This window comes from Mastomys coucha, unplaced genomic scaffold (assembly GCF_008632895.1).
Source record: "Mastomys coucha isolate ucsf_1 unplaced genomic scaffold, UCSF_Mcou_1 pScaffold6, whole genome shotgun sequence".
Classification (NCBI taxonomy): domain Eukaryota; kingdom Metazoa; phylum Chordata; class Mammalia; order Rodentia; family Muridae; genus Mastomys; species Mastomys coucha.
The window spans coordinates 75,341,008-75,354,311 of NW_022196912.1; the positions used below are offsets into that span (position 1 = coordinate 75,341,008).

The window sequence follows — 13,304 nt, forward strand, 5'->3', positions numbered from 1 at the left end:
CAATAGGAGGAGAGGACCTCAGCCCTGTGAAAGTTCTGTGCCCCAGTGTAGGGGAATGCCAGGGCCAAGAATTAGGAGAGGGTAGGGTGGCAGGCATGGGGAGGGGGGAGGCAACAGGGGTCTGTTCTTGTTGTTTTTGTTTGTTTGTTTGTTTTTTGGAGGGGGGACTGGGAAAGGAGAAATTTGCATGTAAAGAAAATATCCAATAAAAAAAATCGGCACCCATGAGTTGGTACATACATATTTATTAAAAAATCAAAAACAAAAAGCCTCAGGTAACAACAGATGCTGGTGAGAATGTGGAGAGAGAAACTCTCCTTCATTGCTGGTGGGATTGCAAGCTGATACAACACTTTTGAAATCAGTTTGGCAGTCCCTCAGAAAATTGGACATAGTACTACCTGAGAACCCAGCTATTCCATTACTGGGCATATAGCCAGAAGATGCTCCAACATGTAATAAGGACAGATGTTTCACTATGTTCATAGCAGCCTTATTTATAATAGCCAGAAGCTGGAAAGAACCAAGATGCCCATCAACAGAGGAATGGATACAGAAAATATGGTACATTTATACAATGGAGTACTACTCAGCTATTAAAAACAATGAATTCATGAAGTTCTTAGGCAAATAGATGTAACTAGGAAATATCATCCTGGGTGAGGTAACCCAATCACAAAAGAACACACATAGCATGCACTCAATGATAAGTGGACATTAGTCCAAAAGTTCAGAATACTCAAGATACAAATCACAGGCCACATGAAGCACAAGAAGAAGGAAGACCACTTTGTGGATACTTTAGTCCTTTAACGGAATTCTTACATCTCTCTGTATAGCTCATCTTTACAGTTCAAAAGCCTAGTTTTTTGTTTACATATCAATTCAGTCATCTAACACCACCTCCCAGTTCCCTTTAGACTCTCCCGTGAGTCAGCATCCCATGACCCCAGACCCTTGATTTCTTAGAAAGAGACAGCAAGCCCATTTTTTAACATTGCAAAAGGGAATGTGGCCTCCTCTCAGCCCTGCTCCCAGAATTCTTTACCCCCTCCCCTTCACCTCTGAGAGGATGACCCTGAGGGCTTCCCTCACACTGAGACTTCAAGTCTCTACAAGACTTTAGGCACATCCTACCCGACTAAGTGTAGACTGGATACCCTCTGGCTATCCAGTGTATGCTCTTTGGTTGGTGGTTCAGTCTCTGGAATCTCCTAGGTTTCCAGCTTAGGTGACACTGTTAGTCTTTCTATGGGATTACCATCCCCTTCAGTTCCTTCAATTCTTTCCCAAAGTCTTCCATAGGGGATCCCTGACCTCTAACCAATGCTTGACTGTGAGTATCTCTATCTGTCTCATTCAGCTGCTCAGAGCCTCTCAGAGGACAATTATGTTAGGTTCCTGTTTGCAAGGACACCATAGCATCAATAATAGTGTCAGGGTTGTGTCCTATTGATGGGATGGATCACAAGTTGGGCCAGTCACTGGTTGACCATTCCTTCAATCTTACTCCATTGTATCTCCTGCATTTCTTTTAGATAGAAGCGCTTTGGGGTCAAAAGTTGTGTAGGTGGGTTGGTGTCACCATCTCTCCACTAGGGATTCTGTCTGGGTACTGAAGGTGGTCTTTTGAGGTTGCATATCCCCAATGCTGGTCATTTCAGCTAAAGTCACTCATACTGAGTCCTAGAAACATCCCCCATCCTAGGTCTCTGGGACTTTCTAGGAATTACCCCCACCCCTCAGCAGCTACATATTTCCATTCATTCTCCTGCACCCCTGTCCTGTCTTCCCCTACACCTGCCCCAGCTCCTCTTTCCCTTCTCCTTCCTCTCTCTGATCCATGTCTCTTCCTCCATCTGCCTTCCATGATTATTTTGTTCTCCCTTCTAAGTGGGATTTAAGCATCTTCTCTTGGGCCTTCCTTCTTGTTTAACTTCTTAGGGTCTTGTTAAACTTTGGGCCTGGGTTACAGGTGTGGTTAACCTCTTCAGGATGAAGTTTTTCTTCTATAGCCTTCTGTAGGGGTGGATGAATAGATAGATACTGTTTTTATGTTTTGTAATGAGTCATGATTTTATAATATATGTATAATATTATATTATAATATAATATATATGTATATATATATACATAGACAAGCATGCTATTTTTATGTTATGGTTTTCTAAAATCTAATTAACAGGTAGTTGATGTGTAAAATATTTTGATTATTATGTATAACCTAATGTGTCTCTAATATATTTTGCTTTTATACAAAGTATATTTTTAGTTGGTGTAAAAGTTGCAATGTACCAATTTGAATTGTTAATATTTGATAATGTTTCTAAAAGGAAAGCAGGAATCAGGTGGATTGTGTGTACTCTTGTGGAACTGCACCAACTACCCTGCAATTTGCCACCTCAGTGTGTTATTTTGTAATGTATGTGGGGAGGAGGTGTTAGATTGTCTTCATAGTAGGTCTTTGTAAGTGAGCAGTCTCAGGCTGTCAGCATCAGAGGATGAAGTTGCATCTGTTACTGTTTTGTCATACCTGGTCCATCATTCATAAACATTAGTAATTTCATACATATTCAACATTTGTACTTAGACCGGAGGACTATGCCATACCTCAGTGCCTCATCCGCATAAGGCATTGCCGATGTCTGATACATCTTAGGCACTAGCCACTGACATGCAAGTGTGCATGTCAACAATCCATGTTTACTCAAGACTTCACTGGTTCTTTACACATCCACGCAGCAATTTCTTGGCCTCCCACAAGCAGCATGCTGGCAAGAAAGCTCAGGCTGTAAACAAACAGCTGCAAAATGTAATGATTTAAGTTTGGCCCCCAGGTTCCACATGGCAGAAAGATAAAACTGATCCCCCTGATCTCCACACAGATGACATTGAACATGGATCTACATAACTTGAATTTGCAATTACAATAAATAAATGCAATTCCGAAGTAAACAAAACTAACAGCTTCCATATTTTTATAACAACATATACATACATATATTATGAGACTTCTTAGGCCATTTGGGACTCTTGACACATTACAGTGCATTATTTTATTTTTATTTTTCCTATTGTTCTGGATTTGGAAGGAAGACAGTATAACAGGCCATAGTGATGAAAACGAATTGAAGCATATAATGAGAGGTGTTGCTTTTATTTTCACATATTTTCTCATTCATTTAAAATATGTAGTTTTAAATTAAATATTTAATGAAAGTTAATCAAATGTTTAAATAATTAATTTTTTTAAATAACTTTTTTTGAGTATTTTCTTAAATTTGTTTCTGAAGACAGAGCTTCATTTATCTCAATGAAATTGGGAAAATTCCTAAGTATTAGTGTAATTAAGCATTAGTATAGTTATATAAATGTTTTCAATTTAAATAATTTAAACATTTCAAGTTAATTCTATTTATGTATTTTGTCTGTGTGCTGTCTCTGTACCATGTGCATGCCTGGTGCCCTGGGAGGCTGGATGTGGGCTTCAGATCCCCTGGGACTGGAGTTATTGATAGTTATCATGTGGGTGCTTTGAACTAAACTCAAGTCTTCTGGAAGAAAATCCAGGGTTCTGAATCTCTGAACCATCTCTCCAGTGCTTTTCCCTCATTTTCCAAACATTTTCCTTCAAACCCATTGAACTTAATTTTGAAGTTACTTTATTCTGAAAGGCCAGTCTTATTGCAGTGGCTCTTCAGCAGTGTTACTCAAAGCATATGCAAATAGTCTCAGTTATTTATTCCTGGCTGGAGTAAAACAAATAATTTATAACATGTTAAAAAAATAAAATGTAAATGCCCTTAGTAAATACCATTAGGCGAGGGTTGGTGAAGTGCCTCTGCTTGTAAAGGGTTGTGCCTCAAAGTTCTGAAAAACTGAGTTTCATACTGAAACTCTCTATAGAATGAGAGAAAGCCAACTCTCTCACAGTTGTCTTCTGGGCCACACACACACACACACACACACACACACACACATAAAAGCACACATGTACATGCCTTCACACATACACACATTTACGTACATGCACAAACACACACAGACACATGTACAGTCATATACTCACATGCATATATGCATATACAGGTACACACACATACACATAATAAAAAAATTTAAGACTCACAATAAAAAACCCAGAGTATGACATGGCACACATAAAATATTTTAGGTTATAAGAATGAAAATTTACATTTCCAAGTGGTCATGAAACCACCGGAATATTTTATGTGAGAACCGTGCAGACCTAGTAGCTCTGTCTAAGCATCCCACAGTGGTGAAGATGCTCTGGGTCTGTGCTCCTTGGATACTCGTGTGCAGAAGCTTAGCCTTATGTTTCACTGAATTTCTTATTCATTTGAATTTAAGCCGAAATAACATCTGTTTGGCTGAGACCTTGATAGCTGCGAAGCCTGTTGTGTCTTAACAACCTGCTGCAGTGTATACTGCTTGCAAACCTTGCAGTTAATTTTAAAACATGCACTGAACCTGCAGCTCAGAAATGAATTTGTATTTTATAATTTCTCAGGTTGTACCGAACTTGAAAGTATGAATAAATCTTATCAACCTTCTTTAGAACCAATGCTTTAGAATCTCAACATGATGAAAATTATTGCTACCTTTGTGTATCTTTTGGCACATTTATTTTCTTAGAAGTGATTTTTCATTTTTTTCTTATAAAAACAGATTTTTGTCTGTGCCAAAATCATAATCCTGAAATTTAGTGTAGGGCAAGCACTAATAACAATAACAGTAACAACCATAAAATTCCAAATATTCAGAACTATAACTTGCATGAATGGATCCCAGAAAGCCTGCCTTTGGCAGTCTGCTTGTAAATTCTGTATCAATCGCCTTGGGTAAATGTGGTGTAGTCACAGGCTCCAGGCGATCTCATAGCTAAGATATGTGAGCACAATAAACACCTTGCTAGTTTCTCCTTCAGGATGTGGGTGAAGAGCTTGCTGCTTCCCACAGGGAATGGTAAGCCTTGGGGGACCATGAGAATCTTCTTGTCTGTCATATAATTGTGTGTAACAGTGTTGACTGATGCTCAATAGACACCAGCAGTTAATTATCTGAAGTGATCTTAAGTACTTTGCATTGGATAATTAGTTTTCCCATAAGATGAGCAGAAATATTTGAAAACTCCTTTATCTAAATGTCTTTAGAAATTGTAACATTCAGGTAAAAATAATTTGTTTCCTTTAAGGATTTTTTTTTTGACATTAAAATTGCTGTCCTGTTTTTCTGTATGGGTTGAAAGTTGTATGTAATAAGTATTTCACATGCTATTCTGTCTATTAGGATGGTCATTAAATCCTTCAACATCCATCTACATGTTAAACTATGTGTTTTCATTCCAATTACACATGAAGCCCAGCTATCTTAAATAAGGATACCTGTTTCTTCAATATTCTCCTATAATCAAGATACATTTGTAAAACAATACTGATGTTCTCATAGGGAAGTGTAAAGATGACATGGATTTTCTGATTCTAGGAAATGTACATTTGTATAGCTGTGGACTCACAGGTAAGAATAATTTAACTTCATTGTATAGCTCTGGCCTAGCATCAATCTGAACATAATTTCTAGAAAACACATTTTCAGAAATCAGAACATTTTTCAGAGCCTATCTAAACATGATAGACATAGGTTCATCCTATGATATTTTCCATGACAAATGTACCTATCCCAGATCGCACTGTTGGAGGAGGAACTGTGTGTCAGATGCTGACTTCTGTCTGAGCTCTAGTTACAGTCTGGACATTGGCATTGCCATGAATACTGAAGAATCACCTGCATCAACATGGTGTAAAGAATGTTCCCCAATTATCTCCTATTGGTTAATAAAAGGCCGAATAGCCAATAACTGGGCAGCAGAGGTAAAAAGGCTAGACTTCTGTTCACAGCCAAGGTCTGAGGGAGAAGAACAAGGAAAAATAGTTTCCCAAGAGGCAGGTGAGAGTCAAGAAGTAGAAGAAGGGGAGGAGGATAGGGAGGAAGAGAAGGAGATGAAGAAGAAGAAGAAGAAGAAGAAGAAGAAGAAGAAGAAGAAGAAGAAGAAGAAGAAGAAGAAGAAGAAGAAGGAAGAAGAAGAAGGAAGAAGAAGAAGAAGAAGAAGAAGAAGAAGAAGAAGAAGAAGAAGAAGAAGAAGAAGAAGAAGAAGAAGAAGAAGAAGAAGAAGAAGAAGGATGCCATCAGGCATAAGGAGGACTCACCAAGGGACAGACAGCTATATCAGAGCAAGCTAAGGAGAGACTAAATGGAACTAATTTGGGGTGTAGCTTGAAAGTAGAGAGACAACATAGAAGATTAGGAATATCTATCAGTTATTGTGCTTCAAGCTTGTTGAATAAATCAATAGGTCTCATTCTCAACTACTTGGGAACTTAAGTGTAGAGAAACTGAAAGAAATTCCACTAAAATAAGTAATACGAGAACTTGGTCCACTCCACATCTACTCAATTTGAAGTCCTAGCTAGAATAATAGGAAAACTGAAGGAGATTAAATAGACACAAATTAAAAAGGAAGATGTTGCTCTCTTACTCCTGCTTCTCTCCCTTGCCTCTTGCCCCTTTGTTTCCCCTCTCTCCCTATTCTCTTACCCCCCAAAATAAAAAAAATAAAATAAAAAAGGAAGATGTCAAAATATCTTTATTTGCAGATGATTTGAAAGTATACATAACTGACCCTTAAAGTTTTACGAGGAAACTCTTACAACTGATAAAACTCAGCAAAGTAATGGGTTAAAATATAAGCCATCAAAGGCCACAGTCTTTCTATATTCAAACAAAAATGACTGAGAAAGAAATCAGGAAATGAATACCTGCAGCATTTTACCTAGGAGACATGCAGACTTGCAGTGCTGACAAGCAGAATTGCTATTTTGAAATATCTTGTTTTCTCCATCTATGGTGTTTGAGAGTTTTGCTGTGTATATTAGTCTAGGTTGCCATTTGTGTGTGTGTGTTTTAAGAGATTTCAAGATACCTGTCTAGGCCCTTCTAGCTGTTAGTGCCTCTGTTGAGAAGTCAGGTGTAATTCTGATAGGTCTGCCTGTGAATTTTATCTGGCCCTTTTCCCTTGCTGCTTTTAATATTCTTTCTTTTTACTGTGGTTATTGTGCTTTGATTATTATGTGGCAGGAGAATTTTCTTTTCTGGTCTAGCTTAATTGGTGTTCTATATGCTTCTTGTATGTTTATAGATATCTCTTCCTTTAGGTTGTAAATGTTCTATGATTTTGTTAAAAATAATTTTTGAGCCTTGGAGCTGGGTGTCTTCACTTTTTTCAATTCCTATTATTCTTAGGTCTTTACATGGTATCCCAAATTTCCAGGATGTTTTGTGTCAGGAATTTTTTAGATTTAACATTTAGATTTAAATTTAACAATTTAGATTTAATTGACTGATGTGTCAATTTCTTCTAATGTATTTTATATGCCTCAGATTCTCTCTTCCATCCTCTGTACTCTGTTAGTGATGTTTGCATCTGTTGTTCTTGGTCACTTCCCTAGGTTTTCTATCTCCAGGATTCACACAACTTGTGTTTTCTTTATTGCTTCTATATCCTGTTTCAGGTCTTGCTGAAAGTTTGATTTAATTGTATTTTCCTGTATATCTTTAAGTGATTTATTTGTTACCTCTTTAAAGACCTCTATCTGTTTGATTGTATTTTTCTGTAATTCTTTAAGGCATGTACTCATTTCCCCTTTAAATACTTCTATCATCTTTATAAGATTGAATTTAAGGTCTTTTTTTGTGCTTGCATTTTGTTAGAATATCCAGGATATTTGTGCTCTGAAGGTGACCTCCTGCCCTGGTTTATGTTGATTGTGTTCTTTTGAGGGCCTTTAGCTGTCTGGATGTCTTTAGTCTCTGGTGTTCCTGTTGTAGTAGGTATTGGAAAGGTAGTTAACCGCAATGGTACTGGTGTGGCAGTCATCTGATGGACTTAGACTTTATATTTCTGCATCTGCAGTCCTCTATGGATCAGGATCCCAAGGTCTGTATAGACAAGGAGCTACAGGTCCTATGAAGGTGGAAGATGAGGTGGAAGGAGAATGGTAGAAGGCTCCTCAGTGTAGCTTGGTGTGCTCATAAGACTCAACAATCCGGGAATATGGGTGGGGCAAGGAAAGATAACCTGTGTGCTTTAGGATCCAACTGATGAATGTGGGCAGAGAGGTGGGAAGAGAATGGAGCTCTCCCTGGGATAGCAGGTTGTTCAGGGCAGCCAGGTTTGCTCCAGGGGCTAAAAAATTATTTTAAGCTTCACTATGAAGATGCTAATAAAAGCCATAAACACACTGCAATTCACATCAGTGGATATGGTAGGCATCATAGTAGCAGGATCTGATGTTCACAAAATAAACATGTAATTTTTATGTTTGTTTTGGAAACTAGCTGAAATTCTTTTGTGAAGCTGTGTGCATTAATCTGTATGTTTCAACATTGTTACTCCTGAGACTATAATACACAGGTGTGAAGGAGATGCATGGGTTTATAGCAACGGTACTCACAAGGACAGGAAATTGACAGCAGGATGTACAGAATGATATTCCCTTAAGCAGCAGTTAAAACTCAATGAGCAAACACCTGTAATATTTGAAAACAATTTTTAAAAGAAGCTATTGCGTGAATATTTTTCTGAAGATATCACAGCATTTACTATAAATAAATTTCATAAAATGACTGAATGATTTGTCTTTAATGATTTATATCTGCTAAAAACAGACTGGGAAATTATTTCTATATTTTAAAATGGGTATGTTTGAGATGCTTGCAAACATAAGAGGTAGGCTCATTATTGGTCAATATAACCCTTTAGACAGAATTTGAAGTTGCTGATTTGTGTTTTAACAATCAATGTCATGGATTACAATTTTACACATTGTCAGTATTGCATTAAAATCAATGTAAATTGTTTTAATACTATGATAGTTTATATTGATTATCAATGTGGTAGGGTCTAGAATCCTTTGGTCATGTTTGTGAGAGATTGTTTATGTTAGTTTAATTGAGCTGGAAAGACCCAGCTCAAGTGTAGGTATCACCTCTTCATGGGGTAGGGTCCTGAACTGAGTAAATAGAAAGTGAGTTGAGTATGTGAATTTATTCTGGCATGGAGAACAGTGAGCCAAAAATAAATCTTTCCTTCCTAAATTTGATTTACCAAATACTTTGTCACAGTAACAAGTCAAAGAAGTATAAGAGGTATGCACAAAACTATTCTACAGTCGACTGGAGTGCTTATGAGCTTTATAACACACTTGTTAAAATATTTCTCTTAATTTACCACTAATATTTTTACTAATTTTTACTAATCTAAATGAATTGTTTTTATGGAAAGATGGTCTTCAACTTGTTTTTATTATTTACAGATCAAAATAAAATTAAATAGAAATGGTGAGATTGTTACATATAAATTTATGGAATATAACATTTCAGGATTTTTGTTTCTAGAAAATTAATGTAAGTTTTCCTGAGTACAGTGTTTTAATATAACTAAAAGGTCATTATAATGGGCTTAAACACAATGACATTTTAGCTTTGCACAGATTGAGACATCAGGCCATATCCAGTGACTGTAAATTGTCTCCATATTTACTCTTTGTTATTCTGTGTTATCATTTGAATTTGAGCTAGTTAAATAGTTTTGAGAAGAATATTGCATGATTCCTTTAGGCTAAATGAAGCAGATTAGTTACATCTCAGGGGAGTGTTTGGAAGGAATACTGCCTAGTGTTGCCTAGTGCTTGCTTATCTGCTGTTTTTACTTTTATATGTACTGAAAGTACATTCCACACCAGGGCTTTCTAAAAAATAAAATCATGCCTCCAGCAAAGGTACATTGTGTGTACTTTAGCACTAAGCAAAATTTGTACCTATAAAATCTAATGTCTATGTTCAGCTGCTAAAAAACCCTTAAACTAAGAGAGTTCATTAGAAAATACAGGAGTCAAAAGAGATGAGCCCAAGCCTTCATTGAAATTACAGTCCTCCTTTAATCTTTAGATATTAATGCTTACTTATTAATATCTCAAATTTTGATAAGGCTAGCATGTCTTATAAACATTTTTTTGTATATTAAATTTCTACATGTAGATATCTGCACCCAATCAATGGAGAGAACCTGCTGACCCCTGTGGTTGAATTAGGGAAAAGCTGGAAGAAGCTGAGGAGGAGGGTGACCCTGTAGGAGGATCAGCAGTCTCAATTAACCTGGACCCCCAACATTGTCTCAATATCTCTTCAACACTGAACCACCAACCAGGCAGCATACACCAGCTGATATGATGCCCCCAACACATATACAGTAGAGAACTGCCGGATCTGGGTTCAGTCAGAGAAGATGCACCTAACCTTTGAGAGGCTGGAGGAATCAGGGAGTTTAGAGGTCAGGTGAGGTGGGGTTGGGGGTGGTAGGGACATCCTCTTGGAGACAGGGAATAAGGAGGAGGTAGGGGATGTGGAACAGTCAGAGGATGGTCTGGGAGGGGAATTAAATCTGGAGTATAAAAAAATTAATTAATTAATTAAAACATTTCCACTTATACATTACATGACTCATTATCTTACTGCTATATTAAAAGTACAATTAAATCATTTATTCAAAATTTTCAATTCTATAGTTTTATTTTAGAGCTCAAAAATACCCCAGGCTTAATTATAATTAAATGTCAATCCAAATACTCTGTCCATATGAACTAGTATATTTGATTCAATGTACCCAACAAAGATTTTTCCAAATATCTTAACTTTCAGATATTGTTTATATGTGATCAAACAGTTTTCATAGTAAATATTGCTCTCACATTGACAACCATGATAGATAGTCATAATTTTCCATATTTTACTGCTGAAAACTAAGCCAAAGCAATAGAGAAATTTAATTATGGTTTTTAGGTAAAATAAATGGAAAAATAAGATTTAAAATGACAATAGTCTCACTGAGGAAGAACACAGGGAAGCCCACAGTAAAACAGTTTGCCTTTTAGCCAATTTTGTGGCATTTTTACCCAAAATATTTACTTGATTTTCTTTTTCTTTAATAGATATTTTCTTACAGCAATGGCTGCCATCTGGTATTACCTTTCTGGAGTTGTATAACAAAGACAGGGAGTCTAAACAATAGAAATTGATTTTCTTTTTGTTCTACAGTTTAAGATCAAGGTGTTAGCTGTGTTGGTGTTAGCTGTGTTGGTTTCATCTGAATGCCTTTTTCCTTAGAGTTGGGGTCCAGGAGTTGTCCTGCAAACCAAAAATAAACCCACCAATCTCAGTCAAAAACAGGGATAGTTTATTGAATGTGCATTCCAAGACTGATTGACCATGGCAACAGCTCAACATTGTGTGTTTGACAATTCTCAGGGCCATCTTGTAAAGTGTAAAACCAAAAAACCCACAATGAGCTCATATGCAGTTGAAAGTGTTGCCTGTGGTCAACCTTGACTCAATCCATTTTAGACATAACAGGTCATATTGACCTTTTACTTGATGGATTTAATGTGAAGCTTATAGTCATGGAATTTCTTAAGACTAAACAACCTCAAAACATACAGAACATTACTGAGTATGTGGTCAGCATGATCCTGCTCCTAGAGAAGTTAAATTTTTTTCATTAATGACTGTCAGGCATGTTACAACAATAGAAATAGTTAGTGGGCACACAACAAGTGGTTACAGCTACGCTAGGTGGGGAATAGGTCTTCACACTTAGCTTATATATTTTTGTTCTGTGTGCTATGTGACCCTGAGCATGTACAATCACTTCTTAAAAGAAAATTCATCATATTTTATTAAGGAAGGTTATAATGAAGTCCTTTAACCATGTTTACCTCTTTGAAATGTTTCCTCCAAATATAACATGCATTATCATGAGGTGATTAGGTCTCTTTCCTCTACATGAATGCAAAGTCTTTTTAGGCTGGTCTTTGAATATTTTTATGCTCCTTAGCATTTGACAACTGGTGGCAGTAGACAAGCAGAGGATCAGTAAGTAGTCATTTACTGTTATAGGTACCTTGTATACCCAAAGTGCTAGGACCTTATGATGGTTGGTTTTAATTGTCAACTTTACACAACATAAAATCACCATGAAGAATTGCAATAAGAGATTGTCTATATCAAGTGGGCATGTCTGTGGGTAGCAATCTTAATTGCCTTCATTGAAGTAGGAAAAAAAACAGTATACAAATGGACAGTATTCCCTGGTTTGAGACCTTGGCTTGTATAGAAGTATGGAAAGTTAGCTGAGTAAAATGAAGGCATATGTTCATTTTCCTCTCTGCTCTTGAATGTAAATATGACATAACCACCTATCTGAAGTTCCTACTGAAACTGCCCGCAGTTTCATGAATGGGTTCTCCTCAGGAGGGAATAAAGGACCTGAAAAAGAGGGTTTGAAATGCAAGAGAAAACGCGAAGCCAAGTTGTGTCCCAATCAAGGCTCCATTTTACTGAAAACAAACAAGGGTTTTTATAATCACAGAGGAAACTGAAAACAAGTCTCTGGATTAACTATAAAGAAAGTTCAGGTGCCAAAGTCTCCAGGTTCAGAAGATCTTCAGGGGGCTAGCATACTCAGGCAGTGGGCGTGCTCAGGCGATGGGTGTATTCAGGTGGTAGGCGTGGTCAGACAGCTTCTTCAAAGACAGTCAACAGAGAACATCTGTCTTAGCTTTCAGGTGTTAGCCCTCAAACAGCAGCTGTCAGGAGTCCGATGGATGACTGAAGTGAAGAGGGGATGTAACACCTACTACTGTGATTGGTCAGCAGTGATGGAATGTGACCTGGAATTGCAAGCTAAAATAGTTTCTCTCCTAAGTTGCAAGTTGTCATGTTGTTATTTTAAACAAGAGAAATGAAAGTAGAGAAGACCTTTGTATAGGTCTAGGGTTGTAATTGTAACTTTTATTCTCCACAGGTAATTGTTGTCTCAGACTGCTATCCTAGGCCTAGTCTTGGAAGCTTCTAGCCTCCATACAATCTCATCAAAGTCTGTAATATTTCATTCTCTGAGACTTACTGCTGAATAATAAGCTCACCCTTTCTTGTTCTTTCTGTACTCTGCCTAACTGATTCATCTCAGCTGTTCTGGCTCAGGCTCATTTCAAAGGTGACTGACTCAATCTGGTTTCTCTTAGCTTTTCCTTAATTGCTGTGTTTTGCCTCTTACTAACTTTGGCAATATGTTCTAATCTTCTGGGTCCTCATTCTGTCTTGTTCTGTCTTCACTTATATCTTACTTGTTCTCTCCCTGCAACCTATCTCTGTACAACTGTCCCTGTAAA

General features: G+C 37.2%; 1 pseudogene; it reads right to left on the reverse strand.

The window, feature by feature from the left end:
- LOC116081033 overlaps nucleotides 1–2,636 on the reverse strand; it is a 5,467-nt pseudogene extending 2,831 nt beyond the window's left edge.
- Nucleotides 2,637–13,304: the final 10,668 nt, after the last annotated feature.